The sequence below is a fragment of the Tenrec ecaudatus genome, chromosome 7 (assembly GCF_050624435.1).
Source record: "Tenrec ecaudatus isolate mTenEca1 chromosome 7, mTenEca1.hap1, whole genome shotgun sequence".
Taxonomy (NCBI): Eukaryota; Metazoa; Chordata; class Mammalia; order Afrosoricida; family Tenrecidae; genus Tenrec; species Tenrec ecaudatus.
In genome coordinates, this window is record NC_134536.1 from 87,338,928 (window position 1) to 87,366,103 (window position 27,176).

The following is a 27,176-nucleotide window of genomic DNA, read 5'->3' on the forward strand; positions in this document are numbered from 1 at the left end:
AAAGTTCACCTGTGTAAACAGCTCCCCCTGGGGAAGATTGCTTTCCTCTGTAATTTGATTTCCATAGTTACATGGAATGAGACCCTGGCCCCTTGAAAACAAGGTATTGATCTGGTAAAGATCTACCTTATTCTTATTCATAAAAGGCTTTTTTCAGTTGCAAGCATTCAAGGTTCTGAAAAATAACCCAATTCTAAAGGAATACTAACTAAGGCCTGGCGGGACTGTTGGTGCCATAATTTTGCTTCGGAATGATAATAGATTTCTATGTATTTTATTTGTACAGTGCTCTACCGAAATGATGTTAGCCACAGAAAAGGCAAGACATTTCTGTCCTTGACTAGAGGTCCTGGCTTTTCAAAAGCCACACATTTTATATGGGCTTCTCTCTGGGTTTTTTTTTTTTAAGCAAAATGCCTCTGCTCCTAATTTACAAACCATAGAAAGGGAGAGAGGAGATTAGTTTTTCAGGGCTTTTACTAGTTTTTTTTTTTTTTAGAGTTCAGCATGACTACAGATGAATTTGTGAGGTCAGAAAGTTCTATAGAAGTCCTAATTTCTTGCAGAGATTTATTTCTGGATTGTTAAAATTCAATCCTTTCCTTTCTCTGTCATTAAAACCTTCTCTGGGACATTTCATGTGTAACCTTTTTATCCACTTCAATGTATATTATGTATATTCAGTATTGCCATTTCATGTAACACTAAATTCAATCCAGTGAGAGTAATTTGTATAAACAATAAACAGCCCCCGATTCCTTCATTCAAATCAAAAGAGAGTGTTTCTAGTACTTAATACACTGCCATATCAATAGAAGTGAAATTATTTTTTGGTTAAAAACTCAGTCAGGAATTCCTCCCTTCAGATGTAGATGAAGCCTGTAAGAAAGATGTAGTGTAGGTTGGACTAAGATTAAGGAAAAGGTATCCATAGTATTGTTGTTGTTAGGTGCCATAAAGTTAGTTTCATATGAATGGTTTATGTAAAAGTGATAGTAAAATTGGTGATAGCAGGGAGGAGGACAGAACTACAATTTAATATGGAAGAAGTTAGTGGATTTGAATTTGAGATTTAATAGCAAATTCAAGTTGTCAGTTAGGTTACCTGCCTTGGCAATTACTTGAGCAAATTTAATAAGAACATTTTATGCCAAGATTCAATAGGGGACTTTGTAAAAATGAAAAATAGCCTAAAAGAAACAAACTAAGGCAATAAGCATGTAAATGATGACCAGTAAATCCTTACAGCTGACAGTTAAGAGAGTACTAAACAGTGATGAACATAAATACTAAAAAAGAAAGAATGCAAAAAAAATAGATACACCAAAACTTGGGTCAAAGCCTTGGCAGCACATATAGATTTAGTTACCAAATAAATACAATAAAGGTTTTTATCAATCTATGAGGCCTACATGGTGATGTCACAGCCAGCAGTTTTTAGGATTTCACATATGCTCATAAGAGCTTGTTTAGTTTCTTCTCCGACTCCCAGCATGAGCTGTGCAGTTAAAAGATTCACCCCACCTGTCGGGAAATGTCCATGGTCCTGTTGACCAACAAAGCTTTACTGTAGGTTCCTGCAGCCTCTGGGGCTTTTGTGGTGCTGGTCACCTTTCTGATCAAGGATGATTTGGTTAATTCATTTATCTAGCAGTGATTAAAATGAGCTAACACCTATATCAGCCTTGTTTGTTTCCCACCAAACTAACACCCCCCTCGCAGTGCCTCATTTTTCTCTTGTAGAGCAGATGGTGGGTTTGAACTGTTGAAACTGGTTAGTAGCCCAGTGTTTACCCTCCTGTGCCACCATGGTTCCTTCTAATAAGCAAGGAGCTTCTAACCCTGGAGATGAGACTGTCTACTCCGGGAAGATTTATAGTGTTGGAAACCCTAAGCATACATCCTATAGGGTCATGGTCAGTTGGAATCAACTTAATGGCAGTGGGTGGGTTTGAGTTTCTTCTTGAACAAGAAAGATGGGACAATCTGCTTCAGTAAAAATTTACAGACTGGAATTCCTAAAGGCATAGTTCTACTCTGACCTATAGGTTGTCTGTGAATCAGATGAACTCAATGCCAGCGGGTATGCTTTTCATTTGTGGTGGTAAAAAGTTTCTGGAAGTAAATCACGGTGATGCCTGCAAAATATTGTGAATGTTTTTCCATTAAGCTGTACAATTTAAAATTATTAAATTGGTAAATGTTATATGCCATATCCTCTACCACAATAAGTAAAAATTTGATTAAAAAATCATTTGTCTGTGGGTAGATGGTCTTATTTCTGGGTTCTGTAGCCTGTTCAATTGGTCTCCATATCTACACTGTACCAATGATAGGCTACTGAGACTCTATAGTTGGTGAGTTAGTTTATTGTGCCAACCTGGCCGATAAACACATGTGGGGTTAATTGAAGGGCGGAGAGATAAATGGCTCGGTGAGCCTTGCCTTTCTAATTCTTGGGTCTTTTGCTTTGTAATGGTCGGAGCAGGGTGCAGCTGCCTTAGCAGTTTCCTGCTTTAGCTTGCAAGGCTCACTTCCAGCCAGACATCCCCAAGAAGAAGCTGCATGGACCTACGCCAATGAAGCCCTGGGTGCTGGAGCAGCCATGTGGAGACCCCTGCCAGCGCTGAAATGTGTACATGCTCACTGGTTTGGCTTTCCTCCTGTAGTCGGCATCAATGAGTCTGTTTTGTGAGATGGAGGGGGCTTTGTGGACTGGTGTTGGACAGATGGGTTAATGTTGGACTTGTGGGCTTGGGCAGCACAGGGTTGGGATGTTTTCTTGCTGCACACTTAACCTTTATATAAAACTCCCTCTTATACATGAGTTGCTGTGGATTTGTTTCTCTAACGTACTCAGACTAACACAGTTGGTTTTGTGGTCAGAAAGTGAGAGACCTCCTACTTTGTTCTCCTTCAATAGTTTTTTGCTTATCTTTGCTTATTCTTTACTTATACCTTTGGATACCTTTGGTTACATGAAAACATCAGTTTCCATGTAAAACTGTTGATTCATTTTTCCATTTCTTTAAAGGATTATGCTGGGACTAGGATCAGAATTGCATTATATTTATAGATTGCTTTTCACAATGTTAGGTCTTCCTATTCATGGACCTGGAGCATTCTTGCATTTATGTAGGTCTCTTTTGGTTTCCTGTAATAGTGTTTTGTAGTTTCTTGTTTCTCTCATTTGGTTTACTACTAAATTTTTTATTTTGGGGGTGGTGTGGTCGTTTCATGTCAACTGAAAGAAATATAAATATATAGGGATGGTATTCAACCTGTCCATCAGGTCACAGCCTGATGGTGTCTCCATGTGGGTGTGGCCTTTTCATAAGCAGGGCCCTGGGAACCTGCCCCTTTCACACTTCCTTCCCCTTCCTGCTGATGAGCCACTCTGAAACCTGCCAGGGCCCTGTGATACTTCTTCTCCCATGGCATCCACACAACTTTTCACCCACTGGTCTGTGCGTGGCTTCAGGCGTCTGAAGAGTGACATGGACTAATACCTGACTTATGGACTTGAGTTGCACTGGGCTGGGATGTTTTCTTGATAAAAAATTACTTCTTGATGTATAACTCTTTCTTTTACGTTTATGAGTGTCTGTGGATTTGTTTTTCTAGTCAACCCAGTCTAACACTGGTGGCTGTGTTAGAGAGGGTTCTTTAAAGAAGCAAAACCAGGACACATGATATATATACACATACACACATATATACATGTATATGGATAGGTTTATATAGTAAGAAGAAATACAATAGCCAATTAGTCCACACAGCAGCAGAGAGGAGTGCTTCCAACTCACACTGGTCACTGGCCGAAAGGCCAAGGAAAGGGACAGGGAAGTAGCTGGCAGGAGGTGTAAGATGAGCAGAGTTGACCTCCGGGCAGTAGACGTGGCCAGGTGGGGTGGCCACAGCAGGGATATGAAATGTCAAGGCATAGCAGAGGCCAGTGGCAGCAGCTGCACGGTGGCCATGGAGCCTCCAGTTGTAGCCCGGCATGGGGACACGATCCATAGGCTGGTTCGGCCCACAGGTAGCACAGCTCATGGTTGAGGCAGAGCAGCTTACTCAGGCTGGTCTGACCACCAGGGAGGAAGAAGAAGCTCGCCTCAGAGAGCCATTTATCTCAGTAGCCCTCCAATCCAGCTGCGACCTGATTGCAGGTTAAGTCCCACACACATGTTCCCGCAGCAGTCATGTTACTATAGCCCTCTAACTATCAGGGGCTACAGTAAATGGTTTTGCTTTCTTGATTATTTTTCAGAGTTCTTGTCATTAGTTTTCTTTTGCTTCTTCATGTGAACCGATTGTCTCTTGTCTCAGAGATGTTGCATTGTTTTAAGCTTTGTTTCTATTTGTTGATCAGGTGGCAATGGATTGGGTGGTGGCCCTTGTCCACTACTTTTAGCTGCTGAAGTTTGAAAGGTGACTGGGCCATGTGGGGGCTTTGAACTATTTCAGATGAAATGAGAAAGGAATACTAACAAACAAAACAAAAAACCAACCACACCAACGTGCACACAAATACCAAGACTGCATAAACAACTATACACACCCACCTACAAACACACCCACCTACACACACACACACACACACACACACACACACACACACACACACACACACACACCGAAGCCCCAATGATTGGCTGCTTTCTCTTTATCAATCAACATGTGTACTCATCAAAGACCCACCCAGGGTACACATCATAGAACTGCAATCTCTGGTATGAAAGAGGGGGAGTTTTTGACTTTCCTGATTGACAGAGGCTTTTGGGGAATTAGGGATGACACCCACCCCTGTTGCCAATGTTTCTCCACTTGTGGTTGATACCGACAACAAAAGAATAGAAAAGAAGAAGAAGAACAACCCCAAATAATCACCAAAATCCAAATCAGAACAGGGCACTGCTTTTGATCAAGCCCACTTCCTGAACTTGACTTCTATTGTTGCCAGGGGGAAGCAGATAAAGAAAGGGAAAAAATTGCAAAGGAAAACAACCTCAGTCTATCCTTCTGTAAGGCACCCTGGTGACAGAGTGATTAGCATTGGGCTTCTAACTACAAGGCCAGCAGTTAGAAAGCACCAGCTGCTCTGGTGGAGAATGAAGCTTCCTACAGCCATAGAGAGTTACAGACTCAGAGCCCCACAGGGGCCGTTCCTGTCTGTCTTATAGGGTCTCTATGAGTCAGAATCCACTCAATGGCAGCAATATTGTTGAGGTACCCTGTGATGGCATAGCTTTAGCCCAAGACAAAAGTGTCAGATTCTACACTGGCAGGCTTGCCAATGGTGCGTGCTGGGTCTGGGTCTGAGTACTAGGTTCAAGCCTTCATCACTGGCTGCCCAATCATTAATGTGTGGTCCGATGCTGGCTGTGGTGTCCAGGGTGCTAGGGGAAACCTGTTATGTTTCAGCCTCCTGTTTCCTAAGCCCCTGTGATGTGTAGTGGACCCTCCGGTCTGCCTTTCAGAATCCATTTGCTGATCTGGCGATATGGAGTGCAATCCCTCCTGGATGGACTAGGTTGGATCCGGAAGTGAAGGGGTGACTTCTCTTTTGGTTGGGTGTTCTGGAGACCATTCTGCACTGTGGGTGGGATTGCTTGGTTTGTAGTTGGCCAGCTGAAGAAAATTTTCTGTTCCTCTGGATCTCTTTGGGTGAGTTCATTCTTAAAATTTTTCTATCGGCATTTGGCTCATTTATTTTTCTTTCCTCAGATATTCATGGCTCTAGGTTTTTCTTTCTTTAAAAAAAATCATTTTAGTGGTGGCTTATATTACTCTTATCACCATCCATTCATTCATTGTATCAAGCACATTTGTACATTTGTTTCCCTCATCATTCTCAAAACATTTGCTTTCTACTTGAGCCCTTGGTATCAGCTCATTTCCCCCTACCTCCCACTCACTCCTCCCCCATGAACCCTTAATAATTTATAACTTATTATTATTTTGTCTTATCTTACACTGTCTGATGTTGCCCTTCACCCACTTCTCCACTGTCCATGCCCCAGGGAGGAGGTTATATGTAGATCCTTATAATCAGGACCCCCTTTCTCCCTCATCTTCCTTCCACCCTCCCGGTATCACCACTCTCATCACTGATTCTTAGGGGTTCATCCGTCCTGGATTCCCTGTGTTTCCAGTTCCTATCTGCACCAGTGTACATCCTCTGGTCCAGCGGGATTTGTAAGGTAGAATTGGGATCATGGTATTGGGGAGGAGGAAGCATTCAAGAATTAGATGAAAATTGTATTTTTTATCATTGCTATGCTGCACCCTGACTGGCTCTTCTCCTCCCCGTGGCCCTTCTTCAAGGGGATGTCCAATTTCACACAGGTGGGCCCTGGGTCCCCACTCTGCACTCCATCTCATTCATAGTGCTATGATTTTTTTTGGTCTTTGATGCCTGATAACTGATCTCTTCGATGCCTTTTGATCTCACAAGCTGGTGTGCTTCTTCCATGTGGGCTTTGTTGTTTCTCAGTTAGATGGCCCCTTGTTTATCTTCCAGCCTATAGGACCCCAGACTCTATATCTTTTGATAACCAGGCACCATCAGCTTTCTTCACCACATTTGCTTATACACCTGCTTTGTCTTCAGCGATCGTGTCGGGATAGGCTGGTGTGCTTCTTTCATGTGGTCTTTGTTGTTTCTTAGCTAGATGGCTGCCTGCTTATCTTCAAGCCTAAGACCCCAGACACTATATCTTTTGATAGTCGGGCACCATCAGCTTTCTTCTATTTTTTTGTTTTATATTTTATGTTTTTGTCGAAAAGGATCTGCACATCAAGAGTGTCTCAGGTGCCAAGTTTAGTGGAATTCTTCCAACTCTTTTCCTAAGTAAAGTTGAAATTAACTTGATGGCATTGAGTTTGGTTTCTTTATGAAATTACACAAAATCAAGTAGTTAAAAGAAAACTACTGTGCACAAAATATTCTACTTAATATCACAGGCACAAACATGTGTGGGAAAGGATCTAATTTTTAATATTATAGCTATGTACAATCAATTATTTTTCTGAACTATATCCTGTGATGATTTAGTCAGTTAATATTGTAAGCGGCATGATTTTCTCAGTAAAATAGGCCAGCATCTCTAAAAATTCACACATAATACAATAATAAAGATGAATTCAAACTAAATTTTAGTATGTACTATGTTAGGTCTTGGGGTTTGGGGCTGATGTTAAACCTATGTACATTTCTTATTATATGTCTATTGATGTCATCCATATGTTAGAAATCATTCCTTAGTGGAAAAACAATAGCAGTAACACGATAAAATGAAAAAGCAATATAGTATTCATATTTTAAAATTAATGGGAATTAAAAAAGTGTAAAGAAAATTTAACTTGTAGCATATAGTTCAATAGTAATTATAAGAATTTAGAAAATACTGGGAGAATAATGTAGTATCAGTTACTTCTCAGAATAGTCCTTATAATATCTATTTTTACCAGTTAAATTTACCTCTCCCTAACTCTTCTTATACAGATAAGACTCATTCATACAAACCTTTGTGGTATTTATGATTAATTCAGAGTATTACAATTTTGAGACTTGTGTGAGATTGGCCCTGTTTCATTGTGTTGTCCAAGGTATCTCCACGAGTCAGGGCCAACTTGATGGCAGCTAACCACCACCACCACCTCACCCTCACGCCCCCCCACCTCCACCACCATCACTACCACCACCACCTCACCCTCACTCCCCCACCTCCTCCTCCTCCACCACCACTACCACCACCACCACCCCAACACCACCAGCACCACCAACCACAACATCACCACCACCACCTCGTCCCCACCCCCCCATCACCACCACCATCAGAACATATTGATAGACTGTTTAGCAATAAAATGTTAACTTCCTCCTCTAATTCTCCTGGGAGCAACCACTTGCAGACACATTCTTTGTCAGAAAACCCATAGAGTTTCCAGTTTTTAAATATTTAATTTGTCTTTTAAAAATCATTTTATTTACATCAATTGTGTAAAGCACATTTGTACATTCATTGTCCTCATCATTCTCAAAACATTTGCTCTCCACCTAATTCCTGGCATCAGTTCTTCATTTTCTCCCTACCTCCCTGCTCCCCACTCCCTCATGAGCCCTTGATAATTTATACATTATTAATTTGTTGCATAGTTTCCATTGTTAACAAGGAGGTAACTTGTCAAACTCTTGATTAGGGACAAAATGTCACATTTGCTGAGAGCAAACCATTTTCTTTTTACATAAATTAAATGATAAAAATTTCATTTTACAGATACAAATTATTGAAGGATTTTTATAGAAAGAAATTGTTGATAGAGTAAATTTAGTTACCTGAACTAAAGATTAGAGTAACCTGAAAGAATCTAGGGAAAATTATTTAAATATATTTAAAATGATTATTGAACTAATTATTTCTCAAAATAATAATTTAATTAGTACTTCAGGAACTTTTACTAGACTATCTTTGATATTGGATCAAATTATCATAACTTGTGGCTGGCTGATTGAGGTAGTTAATTTATTGTGCCAACCTGACCGATAAACACATGTGGAGCTAAGTGAAGGGCGGAGGGATACATGGCTCAGTGAGCCTCACCTTTCTAGTTCTTGGGTTTCTTGTTTTGTGATGGTCGGACCAGCCTTAGCTAGTTCCCTGCTTTAGCTGGCAAGGCTCACTTCTTGCAAGACATCCCTGAGGAGAAGCCACATGGACTTACCCTGATGCAGCCCTGGGTGCTGGAGCACCCATGTAGAGACCCCTGCCAGTGCTGAGATGCTTACATGTTCACTGACTCAGCTTTCCTCCTGCAGTCGGCATCATTGCATCTGTTTTGTGAGATTGAGGAGGACTTTGCGCATTGGTGTTGGACAGATGGGTTAATGGGTTATTATTCAACTTGTGGGTTTGGGCAGCACAGGGTTGGGATGTTTTCTTGATGCACACTTAACCTTTATATAAAACTCTCTCTTATTCATGAGTTTCAGTGGATTTGTTTCTTTAAAGTACCCAGACTAACACACTGATGATGTGATATATCAAGCATGTGGTCCTTCTCTATTACGTTTTCATCCCCTCATTTTCCTCCAATAGAGCGACTGGAAGTCATGCTCACATTGCCGCAAGGGCAGAATCATTACAATAGGACCAGAGACTCAAGAGAAAAGCTTCCTGTGCTTGCTCGCTTGCTTTAAAGCTTCAGAACTCCATATTTCAGTATGCCCCGGACAAGTACACTACCACCATCTCACCACCCCAACCCAAATAAAATAAACACAAACTTTCCTGCATTGGGACAAGAAGAGAACATTGGAAAGCAGGCAAGAGATTTAAAAACTGGTTCCTGGGAAGCAATTCTGCACCTGGTCAAACCAAAATCTGGGCCTGAACATATTAAAGTCCTTAAAAAGTGGGACAATGTTGAAATTTTTTTCTAGATAAATTTGGGCATTTAAGGATGCCTACTCTTCTCCTTTTTACAATGGCACTTTCGATCACATGAGATGCATTGAGTGGCATAAACAATAAATAGACTTTCAAGAAGAAGCCCAATTGTATGAAACTAGTTCTTTTCCTCTCTTTCTTTTTAAAAAACTGTACATAAATGACTCATAATTAATTACTAGAACTATGAATAAAGAGCATCAATGAATCAATCAAATATTTATTGAAAATTATGTATGGCCCTCTTAGGGAACTTCAAAGGAAGTTAGTGGGCAGCACATACAATCAATGTTTGAAGAGTTCAATAAAGGACAAATTCAGAGTGGAATGAAATAAACATCCTGGAGGACGTAGATTTTGGATAGGAGGTAGAGACATGTCCTTATTAAAATGGAAGGAAACAGAGATACACAAATCAAGCAAGGAAGAAATAGATCTTTAAGGGGATAATGTTTTTGTTTTATACTTATTTCTAGGATAATTTCAAATTCCTAAACATGAGAGTAAAGTCATGCTAAAGATCGAAAAACTAATCCTATGCGGCAGCTCCTTCTTTAACAGATTCAATCCAGGAATGGATGAACGACTGCTCTTTGTTGAAGCTGAATTGGGGATATAGGTCTATTAAGGACTTTGCATGCACAATTGAAAGGACCAAAGAAGAATTACTGCTTCTTTTCTTGTTTCTCTCCTGAGTCTTCAGCCAGTACTGTTTTAAAAAAATGCCCCCAAATTATTCTGAACTATAAATTTTCCTATCACAGTCAACAATCTGTTATGTGTATTGCTGCTTGTATTAAGGAGTTACAGCTCTTATTTCCAAGCACTGCATTTTGGGGAATTATTCAGCTGCTGTGAAATCTGTACGTCTGTCTATGAGCAAGTGCATGTGTATAGTTCACAATAAGGTCCTCGCTCCTTTACCACTTGTCTGAACCTCTAATACCATATCATTCCTTCTACCTGCTTTTCCCATAAAGCTTAACCTCTGTATAACTATTTCATTGCTTACTCAGAAAATATATTGAACTTGCTAGAATGAGGATGTTTTCTGAATGTCAAGTGACTATTGACTTTTTAGTCTATGGGAATGCATTATGAAGAACATAAGCTACTTACAACTTCTATATCATCATGCCAGCGCTAGAATTGGACCTCATCACAAAATGCCAGTGACAATGAGACACCAACTGTTACCACTTAACAGAGTGTCACTTAGAGAAAGGGATTATGCACAAATGACATAGAAGTCCTTGATGTTATCTCAGACATTAAGACGTCTAACATCCCTTCTGATAGGAACATACTTTTACAATTTGTATAGATCATACACTTCCTCTGAGAATTTTATTTTTTTAATCATTTTATTGGGGGGTCTGACAGCTCTTATAACATTCCACACATCAATTGGATCAAGCATATTTGTACACTTGTTGCCATCATCTTTTTCTAAACATGTACTTTCTATTTGAGACCTTGGTGCCAGCTCCTCATTTTTCCCTCCCCCCCACTTATGACCCCTTGATAAGTTAGAAATTATTATTGTTTCATGTCTTACACGGATGGCTGTCTCCCTTCACCCACATTTCTGTTGTTCATCCCCCTGGGGGTGGGGTGGTTATGCGTTGACCTCTGAGAGTGTTATGTCAGCATAACTGTAGACAAACATGGCGGCGGTGACCAAGACGGTGGCTGTGGACGGCAGCGGCGTGGAACCAGGCGGTGGGGGGTACTCGGTGCGAATGTCTGGGGGTGTAACGAACTGTAAACTTCAAACGGAAGCAAAGATGGGTGCCAAGAAACCCCAGCCTCTGGACTTCTTGAAAGAGTTTCAGGAGTACCTGACTCAGCAGGCCCATCAGGTGAACCTGATCTCGGGGTCCGTCGGTGGGGACAAAGGAGCGGAGGCTGTCGGCGGAGCTGGAACCGATGGCGATCAAGATGGGCTCGATCACGCGTCTGAAGTTTCTCTGGACGAAAACGCAGGCATGATAGTGGCCGGGTTTGAAAGGACCTTTGATGGGAAGCTCAGGTGTCGGTACTGCAGCTACGCCAGCAGAGGGACGGCCCGGCTTATGGAGCACATTAGAATCCACACCGGTGAGAAACCACATAGGTGTCACTTTTGTCCCTTCGCCTCCGCTTACGAGCGGCATCTCGAAGCCCACATGCGTTCGCACACTGGAGAAAAGCCGTACAAATGTGAATTCTGTTCCTTCCGCTGCAGCGACCGGAGCAACCTCTCCCACCATCGGAGGCGGAAGCATAAAGTGGTACCGATGAAAAGTACCAGGTCTTCCCTGAGCAGCAAGAAGATGTTCGGGGGTTTGCAGAAGAAGACAGGTAACCTGGGCTACAGCAGAAGAGCCCTGGTCAACCTGAGCCCGCCGCCCGACTCTCTTAACCACTTCACCCACGAAATCCCACACCTTCAGATGGACGCCTATGAGAGCATGGTGAAAACTACCCCCATGGGGGGCCTCCCAAGGGACCCCCAAGATCTCATGGTCGACAACCCTTTGAATCAGCTCTCGACTCTAGCAGGACAGTTGTCCAGCCTGTCTCCTGAAAACCAAAACCCCGCTTCCCCAGATGTAGTGCCCTGCTCCGACGAAAAGCCTTTCATGATTCAGCAGCCCTCTGCCCAGGCCGTTGTTTCTGCCATGTTGGCAAGTATTCCTGAGAGCCCCGACCCTCGGCCAGCACCCGATCAGAGGAACTACAGCCCGGTGGCAGGGCCCAGCAGTGAACCAAGTGCCCACACGAGTACTCCCAGCCTAGGAAACAGCCAGCCCAGCACGCCGGTCCCGACCCTGCCGGCCCAGGACCCCCAGCTTCTGCACCACTGCCAGCACTGTGACATATATTTTGCTGACAATATACTGTACACTATTCACATGGGATGTCACGGATACGAAAACCCGTTTCAATGTAACATATGTGGTTGCAAATGTAAAAACAAGTATGACTTTGCCTGTCATTTTGCACGAGGTCAGCATAACCAACACTGATTAACAACAATCAATCACCCCACACCTGGGGGGTATTTTTGGTGGGAGGTTTTTGTTAGTATATTTTGGGTCATCCCCTAACTGCACCCAAGAGCAGGTAAGATGTCTGCTAATTTAAAGTTTATACATTTTAACTTATAGACTATAAATTTGACAGTGGAAAAAAATCCCCCACCCCATAAAAGCCTAGCCAGGGTCCTCTGTCTGTGTTAGAGCAGCTAGTTGGTTGGGTGTCTGGTTTCCCCTTGGTTAGCCATAGGCGAATGAGAGTCCAGTCATGCTGGTAGGACGTATTCATGTAAATCATCTCCTGCCTGGATAGACCAGGAAACTTAAACTGGTACAGACTTGCGATTTCAGGACACAGATGGCAGCTGGCTATTCGTTCTGCTGTATTTTACAACGGGAGAACAGTTCCTTTTCTTGTAGAAAACCTGTTGCAATTTATCTCGGGGTGTGTGGTATGTGCGTGTATAGAGTAGGCGAGTTGCCTTTACGTTTCTCTGAATTAGAATGCTATTTAATTCACATAATTTAAGTTGAAGCAATTGTTTCATTTCTACTGATAGGGGGAAGCTTGCAGTATCATAAATAATTTCCACAAGGGGAAATGTAAAACGATTTGATTAAAAAAAGAGTTATGGAAACATGAAGTTAAAGTTATAAAGGAAAGTTCTTAAAAGAAATGAAACCCATGACATGGCATGGAAAATACATCGTTTTTGATGTCTGAAATATTGAGGTTTTAACTCTTAACATATGTTCCATTTCTAGCTAGATTTCATGCTGTTTCCATTGGCATCTTCTGATATTCCAGTTTATTTGATTTCAAACCAAACCCACATGAGAAGAGCACGAGAGAAAGGGTCATCTTGGGCGATGCTCGCTCTTGCCCTGTGTGCTGGACCATGTCATTGCAGCCCTCCATCCGGGGTCAGGGCATCAGGTGGGGAGGTCATTCCGCCCATGCCTTTGATAACCAAAGCAGTACAATGGAGTGTCAGCCACCTTCCTGCCCTCGGGAAGGCCAGGCCTTCACCACAGATCTGGGGTGGTTCTTTTGCTTGCCTTAGCTCCTGTTGATGCTCATTTTATGGGTCCAGGGACACATGGAGAAATGGATCTGAACACAAGGGCAGGTGCTCACAATGGATTCTGGTGTCCTCGTCAGAATTAGCCTCTAAGGTCATTACGACTGTGGATGCAAATTGTAAAGCCTCTTTGCAATTTTACCCACCTTTATGGTGAAAGCACTGTGGAGACTGATTGGAATGTCACCTCAGGAGGAGGCCATACAGTGGGGTGAGGATGGATCTAAGATGCATTTAAACGTGGATGTCTGTTTACAAAAAACGAGAGTTAAGTCAATCTAGAGTAATTTTGAATGGGAGGCTCTGGTTTTTATATTGCATAATTAGCTCACTCTGGAAAATAGCTTGGTCAAACAATAAAAGACATTGTTACAAAAAAGAATAACTCTGTAATTCTAATTGTTGTCTCATACACTAAGCTCAGGATTTTTTTACTTGGTATGTATGCCTAGTTGCACAATTAAAGATCAAATCATTATGATTTAAATCATCCTTCATAGCAAATGCCAGACTCTGTATTAACACTTTCTTGGACAATTTGGTGTAAAAAACTTTCAAGATGATCAGATTTCCGATTTAATGAATCCCAAATTAGACAATAGAGCGAGAACAAGTGCAGGAGTGAAACTTCTTGAGTTTTTAAGCCATTCATAAACTGGGAACATGAATTATCAAGCCTGCCTTTTGGGAAAAGTCGCATCAACCCACGCCTTTGTCATTCCATTATTGTAATCCACACTGCATACACGGAGCAGGAGAGCAATGGAGATGACCGCATGAGAATAGTGGCTATGGACCTAGTCCTTCCACAAGTGCAAGTTCCCATTATATGAATTGTAGCATAATTAACTTTATTTCAACATGCAGTTTTATGTGATGATTCTATTTCCAAGATTGCTATTTGTTGCCACTGAGTTGGCACTCACTCAGTGGTTCTCAACCTTCCTAATGCTGAGACCCTCTGATACTATTTAGCACCTTATGCTGTGGTGACACTCCAACCATAACATTATTTTCATTGCTACGTCATAACTGTAATTTTGCTACTGTTATGAATTGGGTGACCCTTGTGTAAGGGTCCTTGGACCCAAAAGGGGTCATCACCCACAGGGTGAGAACCACTGCTCTAACTCCTGGAGGCCTTAAAAATAAAGATAAAATGTCCTCCGGTTCTTGCTGTTCATAATTGCTGTCACGTTTTGATCCATTGTTGCAGCTCTTACGTTATGCCTTTTGACTGAGCACCACCTCAGCTATCACATGTTTGATCCATAAGGTTCTCATTGGACAACTTTTTGAAGCAGATTTTCAGACCTTAATTCCTATTTTTTTTTCAATTTGGAAGCTCCACTGAAGTCCATCAACCAGAGTGACTCTGCCAGTATTTATAAAACTGTGATATTGTTTGCATAGCTTCTAGGATGATAGCAACCACCAGTGTGACAGACTGACAGGTCGGTGTGCATTTCCAAAACAGGTGAATCATTATTTTGGAGGCAGTGAATGAAGTTGGAAAATGACACAAATCTTAATGGCAGAAGAGGCAACAAAGATTTTAGAAATTTTGAGGTAGAGAAACAAAGATGAAAGAAAATCCAAACCTTTGAAGCATTAGCTACAGCTGTTGAGGACAATGGAAACGGAGACCTGTCTACGGAGGCAGGTGAACTGGGGACTCCTTGCTGTGCGACACAGGAGGCAGCACTCAACAGATCTGGGCAATGACAAGAGAAAGGTTTTAAACATTTGGGTGAAGAAGCAAAGTGGATAACTCTTAGAGTGTGTTTTACCTACAACAAAGCCAAACAAGCTTAATTGAAACCTCCCTTGACTATATATTCCCCAATATCACTCAATTAGAAGGCTGTTAGCCCTAGCTTTTATCTCAGCCTCTAGTTAATGGGTAAAATGTGCCATGAAAGGAAATATAAAGTATCTGATTTATGCTTATGTAAAGTATTTGATTTATGTACAGTGAAAGGAAATGTAAAGTATTTGATTTACATATCTGCTTAAGTCCATGATTCCATAACTGAAACCCTTAGTGGTACATGAATTTCAGAACTCATAAAGATTTTTTTCTCATTTTATATATTTGTAGGAGCCTCACTAGAGTCTGGAAACCTAACTCATAGTCAAGCACATCAATGTAGCTCAACAAAGCATAAATGTTCACATAAAATGCAATAAATAGCGTATACAAATGATCTTCCCTCAATTTGGGTCAGAATTTGTTAACAAATGTGCTCAGGTAGCATCAGATTTTATTGCCAAGTGAATGATGAAATATATTTTCTGTTTTTAGAGTTTTTTTTATTTTAGAGTTGTGGGAATGTGGGATTAAGAGCCTTTGTTACTCTTAAGACAAAATCAAACAAGCAAACAAAAAAGCTCAGTTGGGCTTAGCACTAAGTAGTTGTGCCGGGCTATGGTTTTTTCTAATTCAAGCTATAGAACCTTGCTAGTACAAAGTATGGAACACAGAGAGACTGATCTAGACAGATTCACTTGCAAAGAGACAGAGAGCGCTAGTTGCCAGAACACCCATTGATAGCATGGATGCAGGTCACACCTCCAAGCAAACTCCTCTTCCAGCTGATTGCTGCTCATGTTAGATCACAAAACTGGGGGTGATTAATAATGTCTGCCAAACTACTGAGCCTCATAGCCTAGCCAAGGTGACACATAATATTAACCGGCACATAAGTAGAGGAGGTAAGGAATCCTATTAAAACAAATGATTGGGCTCTATAGATGGTCAAGAGACTAGGGGGCTTCAATTCAGGCTTGTTTAACCTAATGACTACAAAATGCGGATTCCAACTTACCTCTAAACAGTAAGAACGTGTTCTATCACTCAGGTTTCGCAATGGTGTGTATTTTATTGCTGACCAGTAATATTCTTTCACTTGCTCAAAGAGGTCCCAATTTTGTGGCTAGAACATACGCTGCTTTGGTTGTTACTAAAGAGTAGAACAAATAAGCCTTTAATAAAATGAGTTTTATCTCTTCAAAGCCTGCACCCCCTTATGTCCACTACTATGTTTATACCTCTCTCCATTGCTTTACTTCCTTGGTCCTTCCTCTGTTGCCTTTTACCTTCCTCCAGACCCACCATCACTTTCTCCTTATTTCTGCCTCTTGGTACCTCCTCTTAGCTAGTTTGCTGTTGCTCCGATACTCACCCCCCTCGGATCCCTATCTCCTCCTTGTTATTGACTCCAACACCCCACTTGTTCCCCTGTCTTTGGCGCAGCCTGCTCACCGCTCTCTTCCTCCACCACCCTCACCTCCCAGGTCTCTTCAGACTGTTGGTCCCGCTGCTCTCTCCTCGGGCATACCTCACGTGCCTATCTGATACAGGTAGGTACACCGACTTCGACATAGCCCAAACTGATTTAAAAAAATGAAAGTAGTAAATAACTAAGAAAAAATTTTTTTAAAAAAAGAAGAGAGAAGAAGTATGCAAAAATCCTGCCTCCCCACCATGTGACCCCAGAAATGTCCTCTGTCGCAGTCTGCTCCAGTAAGGGGAAAGCATGACACGTGCTGTTGTCGGTTGTCCAGTCCCCTCTGTGTCCCACTAGCTCCCTGCAAAGACATCATCCTCCAAGCCTGGTGTGCCAGCGTGGGGTCCAGTCTGGCTCTCTTTCTCTTCTTTCCTCCCTGCCTGCCTCCGTGTGGGTGTGGCATGCTGGCCCCTCTCCCCAACCTGCTTTCCACCACACCCACCTCCAGGGAGGGGGTCAGTTTGGCTCTGGTTGGGGCCAGCCCTGTAGTCTCTCCTTTCATGCATTCTTCCACGTGACCTCATGACTCCAGTGCTGCTTCTCAATTCAGACTAGACCGGGACATGTACACAGGTATAGATAAGAGATGGGAGCTCACGACACAGAATCCAGGAACAGGAGTGAGGATAGTGATACCAGAAAGGTATGGGGAAGAAGGGGAGAGGAAGGGAGCAGGGGGAACGGATTTCAATGGTCAACATAACCATACACTCCTCTACAGGGGGAGGAACAACAAAATGGGGGAAGGGAGACAGCAGTTGGTGTGAGAGATGAAAATAATAGCAATGTACATCTATCAGGGGGTTATGAGGGTGGGGACGGATGGGAGGGGGAAGAGCTGATACCAAGGGCTCAATAGAAAGTAAATGCCTAGAAAAGAATGAAGGCAACATGTGTTCAAACATGCCGGATTCAATTAATGTATGGATTGTGATAAGAGTTGTAAAATAATCAAAAAACAAACAAAAACTGCAACTCAGTTTGCAATTAATTTAACTGTAACTGTAAGGGATTAAAAGAAACATAAACACCAATACCAAACCACAGTCAATCCAGACAACAGATGGGAACTTTTCAGAAAAAAATGTGTGTTGTTGTTCGGTTCTATCAAGCTGGTGCTGAAGCAAACAAAAAAAATCATGAGACAGCCAATGTAAGCCCGGAACTCACCCCGTGACTCAACTTCTGCCACAAAATAGACACTTAAAAATATCATTTGATTGGGAGCTTGTGCAACTCTTATCACAATCCATACATACCTCCATTGTGTCAAGCACATTTGTACACATGTTGCCATCATCATCTTAAAAACATTTTCTTTCTACTTGAGCCCTTGGTATCAGCTCCTCATTTTTTCCCCTCCCTCTCCCACCCTCACTCCCTCATGAACCCTTGTTAATTTCTGTTTTATTTTTTCATGTCTTACACCAACTTATGAAAATAGACAAGTTTTTAAGGTGAGCAATAACACCAGAGTATAATGCGTCCCTTCAAATAATCAATTATTTGACACGAATAAGTCAACATTTTCCCAGAGTCAAAGCTCAGAAGGCAGGAAGGGATAAGAAAGAAAAGAAAATGGAAATGGGAAATACAGCGAAAAAGCAGGATGAGACTGTTACATTGTGCGGCTTGCAATCAGTGGTATGAAATTTAACGTGTATAACTTGTTAAATGAAAAACTCATTTGCCCCTTACACTTTCACCCAAATTATCACTTAAAGTGTTTTCTCTTTTTCTAAATTTCAGAGAAAAAAAAACCCAAAATAATTGAGAGCAAAAAAGTGTTAAAAGTTGTTCATTGGGAATATGCTCTGGAAAAAAATACTATTTTTTTGTACTAAACAAAGCCATCTGTTCAGAGGATGACCCCAAATACTGAAAAGATTGTTGAAGAAGGAGGGAAGCATAGAAACAAATGGAAAATGCTCCATCCTGCAATAGGGAATGACAGACTAAGTCTGAATTTCTCACAAACACTTCATACATCTATGGAAACTCTTAATTTTTGCTTTGTTAAAAGTTTGCCAAAACCATTGTAAATGTAGTAGTCTCCCCAAACTATCTGTGTTAGTCTGGGTAAACTAGGGAAACAAGTCCACAGAAACTCGTATGTCTAAGAGAGAGATTTGTATAAAGGGTAAGTGTACATTTAAAAAGCATCCCAACTCAGTGCTCTCCAAGCCCCTAAGCCCAACATTAACCCATATGGCTTACACTGATCTACAAAGTCCTCCTCCATCTCACAAAACACACACAATGACGCCGACTGCAAGAGGAAAGCCAAATCAGTGAGCGTGTAAGCACCTCAGCGCTGGCAGGGGTCTCCACATGGATGCTCCAGCACCCAGGGCTGCATCAGGGTAGGTCCTTGCAGCTTCTTCTTGGGGATGTCTTGCAGGAAGTGGGCCTTGCCAGCTGAAGTAGGGAACTGGCTAAGGCAGCTGGCACCCTGGTGCGACCATCACAAATCAAGAGACGTGAGAACTAGCAAGGCGAGGCTCACCGAGTCATTTATCCCTCCACCCTTCAATTAATCCCACATGTGTTTATTGGCCAGGTTGGCACAATAAACCTTAACTATCTCACCATCTTCCACTTAGGAACTTCATAAAGACTTCTAAACCAACTTCTTTGTCTGCTTAACTCCCTAGGAGTACCCAGAGCTGCTTCAAGAATTTTGATATTTTCTACTATGAGTTTATCTGAGTCAAGAACTGAAGAGAAAGATTGTCTTCCTGTTCCTATGAAAGTTATTTGGCTATGCGTAGGGAAATGGGGGAGAAGTAAACAAGTATTTTTCAAAGACTTTCTTGTGCCTTTTGTTTTCGGTCACTACATAGCTTTAGGGGAAAATTATTATTTTTTTTCTGGAGATACTGTTTTTTTCTGTTTATTTGATTAAAAAACATTTTATTAGGGACTCATACAACGCTTATCACAATCCATACATACATACATCAATTGTATAAAGCACATCTGCACATTCTTTTGCCCTCAACCATTTTCAAAGCATTTGCTCTCCACTTAAGCCCTTTGAATCAAGTCCTCTTTTTCCCCCTCCCTCCCTTCTCCCCGCTCCCTCATGAGCCCTTAATAATTTACAAATCATCATTTTGTCATATCTTGCCCTGTCTGGCATTTCCCTTCACCTAGGGGAAAATTATTACTGAGAAAATTATTTAGACCCTTAATGAAGTTTCTTTTTTAAAAATCAACTCCAACTTATAGTCAGCTATAAGTTGGATTATTAATAGCTATTTTGTAGGTTTTGTGAATATTAGCTGATATAATGCATATAAATAAATATCTTCATCTAATAATTCTCATATGGTACATATTCAGTAAGTGTAACTTTTGTGTCAAAGGCTAATTTAAGGGGAATCCTATGATTAACATTACAGTCTTTGTAAAGGCAGTATTGAGGATGTTGTCCTCTATAATATAAAATTTTGACCTTTTTCTAGTAGTAGTCTTATTTTTTATAATATTATGAAAACTATGGAAATTCTCTCTCCAAAATGCATAACCACACAACCGTGTTAATATGATTTTCGGTAGCTGTGTACCACACTAGAGACCATCCATAAGCTACAGGTTTAAGACTCTTTTTCTGTGGGATTTGACTCATGATATCTGAGGATTTATCTTCTCTAAACATGTGGCATAAGCTTATGGTTAAAGACGTTTTCTTCTGTGGGATTTCCCTTATGTATAATTCAGAGGGTTTAACCCCTCTAAAGCTATAACTAAGGCAGCCATCCTCAAATGTGGTCTACATACCCCTGGGTTTCTCTAAGATTTCCAAGGAATAGATACCATGAATGCTTTTAGGGAAAATAATTTCAAGATCGCTAATTTTCAAAGGCAAACTTTCCTATCCTTGTTCTGCTGGACAGCACACCTTGGTGAAAATAACTTGTCAGATCTCTTTCCCCACCTCCCATCACATTCATAGCTGTATTCTCCCAACACAAAAGAAAGACATACCCTTCACACACCCTCAAACTTACTATAGTGTAATTCCCTAATGCTGCAATGGGTTTTCCCTAAGGTAAAACCCAGAGAGAGCTAAAAAATACCTGGTCTCATAAACCAGAGTCCAATCAATTCTGACTTTTGATGATCCTATAGAACAGAGTAGAACTGCTCGATAGGGTTTCTGAATTGAACTCTTTATAGGGGCTGTCTCAGCATTGTCCTCTGGAGTGGCTGATGGGTTTGAACCATCAACCTTATAGATAGCAGTCCAAAACTTAACCCAATGTGAACCAGGATTCTTGTGTTCATAGAGCCATCTATCATAGAACACTATAAACTCAGGAGATTTTAGCACCTTTCTCTGTCTTTAACTTTTTACTATTAAGAGTAAATCTGTGTTAGAAAATTTTGCTGGAATATGTCAATTTTAGATGTATGATAGAGGGACACTGCACAAGGGATGACAATTTTTGCTCAACAAGTTCACCTCTTCCGTTGTTTATAAATTACATTATCCCAGAAGATAGATTCATCTGAGCGCAAAACAATAGAACCTCAGTTGAACAAAATGGTAGCCATTTCATTCAGTAACAAACTCCTGGTAAAGCTTCATTTCAGTCTGTAGCCTAGTAATGGAAATAGAATGGAAGTTTGTAGTTATTTGGATGTATATTAACTCATATGTGTGATTTTAAAACAAAGCCAGATATTTTTCTGAAAGAAAATAAACCCGAGTTGGCTCATTAACTTGACAAAGGGGTTGATTTGTCCCATTATTTTTCATGCTGGCATTTTCTATAGGTTGAGTGAACTAAACCTAAAGCTCCAAGACTTTTGAAAATAATAAATTGTGTAATGCAATTAAAAATTGTATTTGAAAAGATGAAACGATACTAGTGATTTTTAAATTTGTCCAACCATTTACAAACATATTAAGATGTTTTCCAATGAAAATAGAGGTAAAAAATACTTGCTCACTTATTTTTGGTGAAATCTCTTTAGGAAATTTCCCCCAAATGAAATGATTTCTAATGACTGAGTTAAAAAAATTCGAATCACTAAGTAGCAACTATGTTTGCAAGTTGAATGATTTCCAATTCTGTTGTTTCAATAAAATTTGAGGAGCGCCTAATAGAGTCATCATCTGAGATCATTAAGATTAAAACTGCAATATGTGTAGCACATAGTTTAAAAGAAGTCTTTTAACATTGAATAATATTAGTACAATAAAACTTTTCTATTCCAATTCCTTACTTGTGGCATTCAAGATTTCTCAGAGCTTACATCAGTAAAATAAAAAATCAAAAAGAATAGAATTGGTGCTGAAAATTTCATATTCTTCCAAAGAACAAGGAATTGTCACCCACAAACACACGTAGAATGTGGGTAGTAAGATGGTCACGTCATAAGGTTATGGCGAAAGGTAAATGACCTAACACGAAACTCACTTGGATGATGCTGAGGATATGATGCATGCTCAACACATATTTATTATTATTATGAGCCCTCACTTTGTATAGAGGATACAACTAAGCGACTCAAAACGATCGCTACATGAATGTCTAAAATGTATTTATGTTGACAATTATTTATTAAGTCCTAATGTATGTATGTTTTTTCCATAAATTGGTACTGAAAAATTAGGGTAATGGTAACTCATCGCAGAGAAACATTTGAACACGTTGCTCCTGTTAGGTGTTGTGGTGAATGGGTTCCAGGTGATGAAAGTCCTAGACTAATAAATACAAATAGTTTTAGGTTAAACTTTGACAGATTTGTTTGTCGCAAAAAAATACATTAGGAATATCTGTTAAGGAATCAAATTTTAAACATTAAAATGCATTACTTTAGGCTAAAATTATGTTGGGGAAGTGTGATAGAAATAAGTTGAAGAAAAAAGGCGATAATGTAAAATTTCTGTGTTAAAGAAGATTTTGTTCATGTATTTTAATGGGTATGAGAGATGTAAAATGGTATAAAATTTGGAATCCATTAGGAACATTTAAAAGAGTAATGTAATCACTTTATTTTTAAAATGTCAAATTTAAAGTATCCTACAAATTGCTTTGCAACTACTTTAACTTCTGGTGAAAAATACTTTATAACTAAAACATGTATGATACAAGCAAGCAAAAAATGCTTGCAGTCCACTGCCCTGGCCCCTTCCTTTGTTTTTTTGCTCAGCTTTACACCACTCTGGTTACAGAGCGTACTTACATTCATCGCTCAATTCTCCTATTTTCTCCTCAACTTGAACTCTTCAATAAAGGAAGAGATAGTAAATGTATCCTTTCCTTTATGAAGTTGTATTTCTAAATGTCTATGGAACTTCTCCAGTTACTGTTCTACTAACAGCCTCAAACATCTTGTTCAAACCAAGTTCTTTTACCCCATAGACCTTAATCTTTATTTTCATTTTTTTCCCTTTTTTCAGGGGAGAGCGCGGATGCAGTCCCCCACTACCACAAATTATGCAGTCAAGTTTCCCACATTTGGGGAAATCGCAGGGGTCAGCACATCTCGAGTGCAATGGATAAGCCTCGCCCTGGGAAAACCACCTTAGTGATCATGGTGTCTCCCCTGCCAGGTAAGTATCCTTAATCTTTATTTTTAAATATACTTTTAAGAGACAAAGAACCTAAATCAAATAGGATTTTTTTTTCATTACTATACAATTTTATTGACTATTCTGTATTATTGACTTATTGACTGTATTATTGAGTTTTTTTTTACATTTTATTAGGGGCTCATACAACTCTTATCACAATCCATACATATACATATACATACATCAATTGTATAAAGCACATCCCTACATTCTTTGCCCTAATCATTTTCTTTTTTTTAATTAATCTTTTTATTGGGGCTCATAAGGCTCTTATCACAATCTGTACATACATCAAATGAGCAAAGCACCCTTATACATTCGTTGCACTCGTCACTCTCATAATTCACCTTCCACTTGGGTTCCTGGAATCAGCTCGGTTTCCCTTTTTTTCCCCCCATCCCCCTCCCTCCCCGATCCCACCCCTGGTCCCTTTATAGTTTATAAATAATTATTATATCTTATCTTACACTCCCCAGTGTCTCCCCTCACCCACCTCCCCCTTGCCAATCTCCCAGAGAGGAGGTTACACATAGATCTCCGAGATCGGTTCTCCCTTTCTACATGCCCTTCCCTCCTGGTGTCGCCACTCCCACCGCTGGTGTTGAAGGGTTCGTCTGTCCTAGATTCCCTGTGCCTCCAGATCCCCACTGCACCGCTGTACATCCTCTGGTACAATCAGGTCCGCAAGGCAAGGTAGGATTGGGGTCATGATGATTGGGAGGGGAGGAAGCGTTCAGGAACTAGAGGAAGGTTTTCAGTTTCATTGTTGTTACACTGAACCCTGTGTGGCCCATCTCCTCCTCACTACCCCTCTGGAAGGGGTGTTCAGCTCTCTACAGGTGGGCATTGGGTCCCCATCATGCACTCCCCCTCTTTCACGGTGATGTGATTCTCACCACCACCCCACCTTTGATGTTGGAGACCTGGTCTCCTCTGTCCTTCATGGTCACCTATGTTGGTGTGCTGCTTCCGTGTGGGCTCGGTTGCTTCTGGGCTAGATGACCACTTGTTTGCTTTCAAGCCTTTAAGTCCCCAGACGCTATATCTCTCAGTAGCCGGGCACCATCCGCCTTCTTCACCACACTTGCTTATGCACACTTTCGTCTTCAGCCATTATGTGAGGAAGGTGATCACACAATGATTGTTTTTGTTCCTTTGTATCTGCTACATGGTCCATTCAACACCTTGTATTCGCTTAGGCCGTGTGCTTCTTCTCTGTGGGCTTTGTTGCTTCTGAGCTAGATGGCCGCTTGTTTGTCTTCAAGCCTTTAAGACCCCAGACACTATATCTTTTTTTGATAGCCGGGCACCATCAGCTTTCTTCACCACATTTGCTTACACACACACGGCTGTCTTCAGTGATCTTGTCGGGAAGATGGGTATCCTGCAATGGCTGCTTAGCAGGGCGAGGTGCTATTGTATTGGGGGATTATGCATGAGGAGGCCCAATGTCCATCTGCTACCCTACTACTGAACCTATAAATATCAAATAGGATTTTTAAAAGTAGAAGGAAATTTATTGGCTCACACACCTGAAACTTTCAGTAAGAAAGTTTCCTCTTCACTGGATTCAGGACCAAGCCTGGTCTTGGAGCTTGACCTCTGCCTGCCACCTGATTCTGCCTTTTCCTGTGCTGATTTCAGGCACAGCATTCTGTGTTGGCAGATGATTACAGGCGCTGCAGACTTAACTGTCTCTCAGGTCTAAAATCAGTAGGGGCTGGGGGCCTAACCCCGGACAGGTTCACCTAGCCACTTTCCTCCTCTCCGAATTCACAATTCCAGGCCCAAACTGAAAAACAAAAATGGTTGACTTCACCCAACAAATGGAGAATGAAGTACGCATTCCTGGCCTTTGCTTCCTCTACAACACTTTCCCTCTTGAAAATTATGCCTGTCTACTGCAACTGCATTCTAAAGAGTGACAAGAGAGGTTTTTGCTAACCCAGAAGATTGTGCACAATTTGGAAAAGGAGAAAATGCTAAGAAATACCTTCCGACAGATGTCAAAGTGGAATGTGTATGAAGAATCCACCTGAATGACCTTGAAAATATTGTGCCAAGCCTTGGCATTGGCCTCCTGTACACCTTGAATGATCCGAGTCTCTCTACCGTACTTCTGCATTTCAGACTCTGTTGGAGGATGGATTGACTACACACACAATCGTGTATTTGACACTGTGTCCTCAGCCAAATGGAGGTTCAACTTTTTTTATATTGGATATGGGGTGACATTTTCAAGGGCTTGTGAATGGTGGAAAAGTAGACTGCACTTGTAAAGAGAATCATACAGATCAACATCCAGCTTGTTTTTGTTGAGTCTGTGTTTCCAACTTATAATGAATATTTTCTTAGGTTTCTGAAGGGAGCAGGACTTAAGAATTATGCAAAACACATTTTGAATATTAGCATCAACAATGTCATGTATTTTGATTGTCATAGTTTGTAGCTTTTACTCAACATTTCCTATTATTATTCTATAGGAAGAATGAATCATGTGTGCTAAACTTGTATTTCTTAAATGGTTGAACTGAACAAATGAAATAATTTAAATGATAAATAATAAAATAAAATCAGTAGGCAAGACCACCTGCCTCTCTCCTCCGAAGTGTCATCAAAAAGATTTGTAGTGTTTTATGGGCCACTTTTGCAGTTTATCACCCAGTCCTAAAGCGATCACCAGAGCCAAGGGGATGGAAAGTCTCTTCAAGGAGGAGTCACTGGAATCACAGCTGACTTCTCATGCCAAGACTCCATGAATTTGGATGCAAAAAGTTATGTAGATGGAACTTCCGAGATGGAGAGACCTCAAGACACAACTCCAGACTGTATCAGTGACAAGGGAGTTTAGATGGCAGGCCACATCTCAATGACCTACCATACAGCTTCATCTCCCCTCCAATCTAATTCTACATTTTACTAATGATATCACCATTCTTGTGATGACTTTCAATTCTTCCTCTTGCTGGATCCCCACACTCATTTGGTCACCAGGGAGTGAGTTAGTGGTGAAGAGAGTAAAATGTCTAGGTTTAAATCCCACCTCCACTCCTTCCTAGCACCATTAACTTGGGTTAGTTACTTAACCTCTCCTTATCTTGGATTTTCATCTGTGCTCTGCCAGTAGTAATAGTGCCCACCTAACAGGATTGCTGTGGGAAGTAAATAAGTTGCATAAATAGCACTGAGGCAATGCCTGACATATAAAAACTGTTCTATAAATGTTAGCTATTGTTGTTGGGACACCATACTAATTTCTGGACAATACACCTCATGTGCGCCCACTACTCATCTGTCAGTTCAGGCTTGCACGCTGTTATGATTTTGAGATAGTTAGGTTTTATGCCACCTTGGATGGGCCAGGATTCTCAGTGGTTTGGCAATTAAGGTCTAGTAATCCCTCATGACAAGACCTAACATAACGTTGTCAGCTCCATAAGGGGAACTGCTATGAGCGGCCAATAAATTATAAGGAGATTAGTGTGTGATACAACCTGTTACTCGGGTCACAGTCCTGATGGAAGTTTTCCAATAGACAACATTATATTAAACAGAGAAATGATTGAAGTTGTCAAGGATTCATTTTTCTTGGGTCTACAGCCAATGCTCATGGAAACAGCTGCTAGGAAGTCAAATGATGTATTGCATTGAGCAAATCTGCTTCACAAGACCCCTTGAAAGTGTGAAAGAGCAATGATGTCACTTTGAGGTGTAAGCCATAGCATTTCCATTGCCTTACATGT

The 27,176-nt window shown here is 40.9% G+C and overlaps 1 non-coding gene and 2 pseudogenes across 1 annotated transcript; 2 read left to right on the forward strand and 1 right to left on the reverse strand.

Moving 5' to 3' along the window:
• The first annotated feature begins 11,239 nt into the window (after positions 1 to 11,239).
• On the forward strand, positions 11,240 to 12,463 carry LOC142452837 (zinc finger protein Pegasus pseudogene; annotated as a pseudogene).
• Positions 12,464 to 23,256: 10,793 nt separating this feature from the next.
• LOC142454156 (U1 spliceosomal RNA) lies at positions 23,257 to 23,420 on the reverse strand. The gene has a single exon (XR_012785676.1). It is a non-coding gene; the product is annotated as a U1 spliceosomal RNA (small nuclear RNA).
• A 1,818-nt stretch (positions 23,421 to 25,238) lies between these two features.
• Positions 25,239 to 25,712, forward strand: LOC142452838 (microsomal glutathione S-transferase 1-like; annotated as a pseudogene).
• The last annotated feature ends 1,464 nt before the right edge of the window (positions 25,713 to 27,176 follow it).